Below are 7,635 nucleotides of genomic sequence, written 5' to 3' on the forward strand. Positions count from 1 at the left end.
AGTGCCTGAGAGTGTAGGTTAGGCTGGGTCAGTCCAGGGTTAACTCTGATCACAGTGCCTGAGGTTGTGGGATAGGCCAGTTTAATGCAGGGGTCATGGTCTGGAACACAGTATCTGAGAGTGTGGAATAGGCCGGTTTAATGCACGGGTTAGAGTCTGGAACACAGTGCCTGGGAGTGTGGGATAGGCCCATTGGCTCCAGGGGCTAGGGTATGAAAGACAGTGCCTGAGAGCGTGGGGTAGGCCGGGTCAATCCAGGTGTTAAGGCCTGGAACAAAGTGCCTGAGAGCGTGGGATAGGTCGGATTAATCCAGGAGTTAGGGTCTGGAACACAGGGCCTGAGAGTGTGGGTTAGGCTGGGTCAATCCAGGGTTAACTCTGGACCACAGTGCCTGAGGTTGTAGGAAAAGCCAGTTTAATGCAGGGGTCAGGGTCTGGAAGACAGTGCCTGAGAGTGTGGGGTCGGCCGTGTCAATCCAGGGGTTAGGGTCTGGAACAAAGTGCCTGAGAGCGTGTGGTAGGCCGGATTAATCCAGGGGTTAGGGTCTGGAACAAAGTGCCTGAGAGCGTGGGATAGGCTGGATTAATCCAGGGGTCAGGATCTGGAACACAGTCCCTGACAGTGTGGGTTAGGCCGGCGTAATCCAGGGTTTAGGGTCTGGAACACAGTGTCTGAGAGTGTGGGATAGGCCGGATTACTCCAGGGGTTAGGGTCTGGAACACAGTATCTGAGAGTGTGGGCTAGGCTGGGTCATTCCAGGAATCATGGTCTGGAACACAACGCCTGAAAGTGTGTGGGAGGCTCATTTAATGCAGTGGTATGGGTCTGGAATACAGTGCCTGAGAGTGTGGGGTAGGCCGGATTACTCAAGGGGTTAGGGTCTGGAATACATTGCTTGAGAGTGTGGTAAAGGTCGGATTAATCCGGGAGTTAGGGTCTGGAACACTGTGCCGGAGAGCGTGGGATAGGCCGGGTCAATCCAGGGATTGGCGTCTGGAAGACAGTGCCTGAGAGTGTGGGATAGGCCAGATTACTCCAGGGTTTAGGGTCTTGATCACAGTGCTTAAGAATGTGGGATAGGCTGGATTAATCCAGGGGTTAGGGTCTGGAACACAGTGCCTAGGTCTGTGGGATAGGCTGGATTACTCCGGGGTTAGGGTCTGGAACACAGTGCCTGAGAATGTGGGATAGGCTGAGTCAATCCAGGGTTAGCTCTGGAACACAGTGCCTGAGAGTGTGGGGGAGGCCAAGTCAATCCAGTGGTTAGGTATGGAACACGGTGCCTGAGAGGGTGGGATAGGCCAGATTACTCATAGGTTTAGGGTCTTGATCACAGTGCATAAGAATGTGGGATAGGCCGAATTAATCCAGGGGTTAGGATCTGGAATACAGTGCATAAGAATGTGGGATAGGCCGAATTAATCCAGGGGTTAGGATCTGGAATACAGTGCCTGAGAGTGTGGGATAGGCCAGTTTAATGCAGGGATCAGGGTCTGGAACACAGTGCCTGAGAGTGTAGGTTAGGCTGGGTCAGTCCAGGGTTAACTCTGATCACAGTGCCTGAGGTTGTGGGATAGGCCAGTTTAATGCAGGGGTCATGGTCTGGAACACAGTATCTGAGAGTGTGGAATAGGCCGGTTTAATGCATGGGTTAGAGTCTGGAACACAGTGCCTGGGAGTGTGGGATAGGCCCATTGGCTCCAGGGGCTAGGGTATGAAAGACAGTGCCTGAGAGCGTGGGGTAGGCCGGGTCAATCCAGGTGTTAAGGCCTGGAACAAAGTGCCTGAGAGCGTGGGATAGGTCGGATTAATCCAGGAGTTAGGGTCTGGAACACAGGGCCTGAGAGTGTGGGTTAGGCTGGGTCAATCCAGGGTTAACTCTGGACCACAGTGCCTGAGGTTGTAGGAAAAGCCAGTTTAATGCAGGGGTCAGGGTCTGGAAGACAGTGCCTGAGAGTGTGGGGTAGGCCAGGTCAATCCAGGTGTTGAAGTCTGGATCACAGTGCCTGAGGTTGTGGGATAGACCAGTTTAATGGAGGGGTCAGGGTCTGGAACACAGTGTCTGAGAGTGTGGGTGAGGCCAGATTCATCCGGGGGTTAGGATCTCGAACACAGTGCCTGAGAGTGTGTGGGAGGCTGGTTTAATGCAGTGGTAAGGGTCTGGAACTCTGTGTCTGAGAGTGTGGGAGAGGCTGGATTAATCCAGGGGTTAGGTTCTGGAACACAGTGCCTGAGAGTGTGGGGCGGCTGGATTAATGCTGGGGTTAGGGTCCTCAACACACTGCCTGAGAGTTTGGGGAGGCTGAGTCAATCCAGGGGTTAGGGTCTGGGACACATTGCTGAGATTGTGGGATAGGCCAGGTCACTCCAGGAGTTCGGTTCTGGAATACAGTGCCTGAGAGTGTGGGATAGGCCAGATTACTCCAGGGGTTAGGGTCTGGAAAACAGTGCCTGAGAGTGTGGGGTCGGCCGTGTCAATCCAGGGGTTAGGGTCTGGAACAATGTGCCTGAGAGCGTGTGGTAGGCCGGATTAATCCAGGGGTTAGGGTCTGGAACACAGTGCCTAAGTCTGTGGGATAGGCTGGATTACTCCGGGGTTAGGGTCTGGAACACAGTGCCTGAGAGTGTGGGATAGGCTGAGTCAATCCAGGGTTAGCTCTGGAACACAGTGCCTGAGAGTGTGGGGGAGGCCAGGTCAATCCAGTGGTTAGGTATGGAACAAAATGCCTGAGAGTGTAGGGTAGGCCGGGTCAATCCAAGGGTTAGGATCTGGAATACAGTGCCTGAGAGTGTGGGATAGGCCGGATTTACCCAGGGTTCACGGTCTGGAACAAAGTGCCTGAGAGCGTGGGATAGGCAGATTAATCCAGGGTTTAGGGTCCAGACCACAGTGTCTGAGAGTGTGGGATAGTCCGGATTAATTCACAGGTTAGGGTCTGGAACACAGTGCTTGATTGAGTGGGATAGGCCGGATTAATCCAGGGTTAGGGTCTGGAACACTGTGCCTCAGAGTGTGGGGGATGCCAGGTCAATCCAAGGGTTAGCGTCTGGAACACAGTATCTGAGAGTGTGCGATAGGCCAGATTACTCCAGGGGTTAGGGTCTGGAACACAGTGTCTGAGAGTGTGGTGTAGGCTGGATTAATCCAGGTGTTCGGGTCTGGAATGCAGTGTCTGAAAATGTGGTGTAGGCCGGATTAATCCAAGGGTTAGGGTCTGGAACACAGTGCCTACGTCTGTGGGATAGGCTGGATTACTCCAGGTGTTAGGGTCTGGATAACAGCGCCTGAGAGTGTGGGATAGGCTGAGTCAATCCAGGGTTAGCTCTGGAACACAGTGCCTGAGAGTGTGGGGGAGGCCAGGTCAATCCAGGGATGAGGGTCTGTAGCAAAGTGCCTGAGAGTGTGGGATAGGCCGGATTACTCCAGGGGTTAGGGTCTGGAAAACAGTGCCTGAGAGTGTGGGGTCGGCCGTGTCAATCCAGGGGTTAGGGTCTGGAACAAAGTGCCTGAGAGCGTGTGGTAGGCCGGATTAATCCAGGGGTTAGGGTCTGGAACAAAGTGCCTAAGAGCGTGGGATAGGCTGGATTAATCCAGGGGTCAGGATCTGGAACACAGTCCCTGACAGTGTGGGTTAGGCCGGCGTAATCCAGGGTTTAGGGTCTGGAACACAGTGTCTGAGAGTGTGGGATAGGCCGGATTACTCCAGGGGTTAGGGTCTGGAACACAGTATCTGAGAGTGTGGGCTAGGCTGGGTCATTCCAGGAATCATGGTCTGGAACACAACGCCTGAAAGTGTGTGGGAGGCTCATTTAATGCAGTGGTATGGGTCTGGAATACAGTGCCTGAGAGTGTGGGGTAGGCCGGATTACTCAAGGGGTTAGGGTCTGGAATACATTGCTTGAGAGTGTGGTAAAGGTCGGATTAATCCGGGAGTTAGGGTCTGGAACACTGTGCCGGAGAGCGTGGGATAGGCCGGGTCAATCCAGGGATTGGCGTCTGGAAGACAGTGCCTGAGAGTGTGGGATAGGCCAGATTACTCCAGGGTTTAGGGTCTTGATCACAGTGCTTAAGAATGTGGGATAGGCTGGATTAATCCAGGGGTTAGGGTCTGGAACACAGTGCCTAGGTCTGTGGGATAGGCTGGATTACTCCGGGGTTAGGGTCTGGAACACAGTGCCTGAGAATGTGGGATAGGCTGAGTCAATCCAGGGTTAGCTCTGGAACACAGTGCCTGAGAGTGTGGGGGAGGCCAAGTCAATCCAGTGGTTAGGTATGGAACACGGTGCCTGAGAGGGTGGGATAGGCCAGATTACTCATAGGTTTAGGGTCTTGATCACAGTGCATAAGAATGTGGGATAGGCCGAATTAATCCAGGGGTTAGGATCTGGAATACAGTGCATAAGAATGTGGGATAGGCCGAATTAATCCAGGGGTTAGGATCTGGAATACAGTGCCTGAGAGTGTGGGATAGGCCAGTTTAATGCAGGGATCAGGGTCTGGAACACAGTGCCTGAGAGTGTAGGTTAGGCTGGGTCAGTCCAGGGTTAACTCTGATCACAGTGCCTGAGGTTGTGGGATAGGCCAGTTTAATGCAGGGGTCATGGTCTGGAACACAGTATCTGAGAGTGTGGAATAGGCCGGTTTAATGCATGGGTTAGAGTCTGGAACACAGTGCCTGGGAGTGTGGGATAGGCCCATTGGCTCCAGGGGCTAGGGTATGAAAGACAGTGCCTGAGAGCGTGGGGTAGGCCGGGTCAATCCAGGTGTTAAGGCCTGGAACAAAGTGCCTGAGAGCGTGGGATAGGTCGGATTAATCCAGGAGTTAGGGTCTGGAACACAGGGCCTGAGAGTGTGGGTTAGGCTGGGTCAATCCAGGGTTAACTCTGGACCACAGTGCCTGAGGTTGTAGGAAAAGCCAGTTTAATGCAGGGGTCAGGGTCTGGAAGACAGTGCCTGAGAGTGTGGGGTAGGCCAGGTCAATCCAGGTGTTGAAGTCTGGATCACAGTGCCTGAGGTTGTGGGATAGACCAGTTTAATGGAGGGGTCAGGGTCTGGAACACAGTGTCTGAGAGTGTGGGTGAGGCCAGATTCATCCGGGGGTTAGGATCTCGAACACAGTGCCTGAGAGTGTGTGGGAGGCTGGTTTAATGCAGTGGTAAGGGTCTGGAACTCTGTGTCTGAGAGTGTGGGAGAGGCTGGATTAATCCAGGGGTTAGGGTCTGGAACACAGTGCCTGAGAGTGTGATTTAGGCTAGGTCAATCCAGGGGTTAGGTTCTGGAACACAGTGCCTGAGAGTGTGATTTTGGCCGGGTCAATCCAGGGGTTAGGTTCTGGAACACAGTGCCTGAGAGTGTGGGGCGGCTGGATTAATGCTGGGGTTAGGGTCCTCAACACACTGCCTGAGAGTTTGGGGAGGCTGAGTCAATCCAGGGGTTAGGGTCTGGGACACATTGCTGAGATTGTGGGATAGGCCAGGTCACTCCAGGAGTTCGGTTCTGGAATACAGTGCCTGAGAGTGTGGGATAGGCCAGATTACTCCAGGGGTTAGGGTCTGGAAAACAGTGCCTGAGAGTGTGGGGTCGGCCGTGTCAATCCAGGGGTTAGGGTCTGGAACAATGTGCCTGAGAGCGTGTGGTAGGCCGGATTAATCCAGGGGTTAGGGTCTGGAACAAAGTGCCTGAGAGCGTGGGATAGGCCGGATTACTCCAGGGGTTAGGGTCTGGAACACAGTATCTGAGAGTGTGGGCTAGGCCAGATTACTCCAGGGTTTAGGGTCTGGGCTAGGCTGGGTCATTCCAGGAATCATGGTCTGGAACACAATGCCTGAGAGTGTGTGGGAGGCTCATTTAATGCAGTGGTATGGGTCTGGAATACAGTGCCTGAGAGTGTGGGGTAGGCCGGATTACTCAAGGGGTTAGGGTCTGGAATACATTGCTTGAGAGTGTGGTCAAGGTCGGATTAATCCAGGAGTTAGGGTCTGGAACACGGTGCCTGAGAGAGTGGGATAGGCCGGGTCAATCCAGGGATTGGCGTCTGGAAGACAGTGCCTGAGAGTGTGGGATAGGCCAGATTACTCCAGGGTTTAGGGTCTTGATCACAGTGCTTAAGAATGTGGGATAGGCCGGATTAATCCAGGGGTTAGGGTCTGGAACACAGTGCCTAAGTCTGTGGGATAGGCTGGATTACTCCGGGGTTAGGGTCTGGAACACAGTGCCTGAGAGTGTGAGATAGGCTGAGTCAATCCAGGGTTAGCTCTGGAACACAGTGCCTGAGAGTGTGGGGGAGGCCAGGTCAATCCAGTGGTTAGGTATGGAACAAAATGCCTGAGAGTGTAGGGTAGGCCGGGTCAATCCAGGGGTTAGGATCTGGAATACAGTGCCTGAGAGTGTGGGATAGGCCGGATTTATCCAGGGTTTACGGTCTGGAACAAAGTGCCTGAGAGCGTGGGATAGGCAGATTAATCCAGGTTTTGGGTCCAGTCCACAGTGTCTGAGAGTGTGGGATAGGCCGGATTAATCCACGGGTTAGGGTCTGGAAAACAGTGCCTGAGAGTGTGGGGTAGGCCGTGTCAATCCAGAGGTTAGTGTCTGGAACAAAGTGCCTGAGAGCGTGCGGTAGGCCAGTTTAATCCATGGGTTAGGGTCTGGAACAAAGTGCATGAGAGTGTGGGATAGGCCGGATTAATCCAGGAGTTAGGGTCTGGAACACAGTGCCTGAGAGAGTGGGATAGGCCAGATTACTCCAGGGTTTAGGGTCTTGATCACAATGCATAAGAATGTGGGATAGGCCGAATTAATCCAGGGGTTAGGATCTGGAATACAGTGCCTGAGAGTGTTGGATAGGCCGCATTTATTCAGTGTTTATGGTCTAGAACACAATACCTGAGAGTGTAGGTTAGGCCGGATTAATCCGGGGTTAGGGTCTGGAACACAATGTCTGAGAGAGTGGGTTAGGACGGGTAAATCCTGGGGTTAGGGTCTGGAACACAGTGCCTGAGAGTGTGGGGAGGCTGGGTCAATCCTGGGGTTAGGTTCTAGAACACAGTGTCCGAGAGTGTGGGAAAGGCCAGATTAATCCAGGGGTTCGGATCTCGAACACAGTATCTGAGAGTGTCGGGGAGGCTGAGTCAATCCAGGGGTTAGGGTCTGGAACACAGTGCCTGAGAGTGTGGAATAGGCCGGGTCAATCCAGGCTTTGGGGTCTGGAACACAGTGCCTGGGAGTGTGGGATAGGCCGGATTAGTCCAGGGGCTAGGATCTGGAAGACAGTGCCTGAGAGTGTGGGGTAGGCCAGGTCAATCCAGGTGTTAAAGTCTGGATCAAAGTGCCTGAGAATGTGGGATAGGCCAGATTAATCTCGGGGTTAAGGTCTGGAACACAGTGCCTGAGAGTGTGGGATAGGCCAGTTTAATGCAGGGGTCAGGGTCTGGAACACAGTGACTGAGAGTGTGGGCTTGGCCGGGTCAATTCAGGTGTTAAAGTCTGGATCACAGTGCCTGAGGTTGTGGGATAGGCCAGTTTAATGCAGGGGTCAGGGTCTGGAACACAGTGTCTGAGAGTGTGGGTGAGGCCAGATTAATCCGGGGTTAGGATCTCGAACTCAGTGCCTGAGAGTGTGTGGGAGGCTGGTTTA

The sequence above is a fragment of the Chiloscyllium plagiosum genome, unplaced genomic scaffold, assembly GCF_037043375.1.
Source record: "Chiloscyllium plagiosum isolate Xiang-an unplaced genomic scaffold, Cpla_swu_hap1 HiC_scaffold_42, whole genome shotgun sequence".
NCBI classification, from domain to species: domain Eukaryota; kingdom Metazoa; phylum Chordata; class Chondrichthyes; order Orectolobiformes; family Hemiscylliidae; genus Chiloscyllium; species Chiloscyllium plagiosum.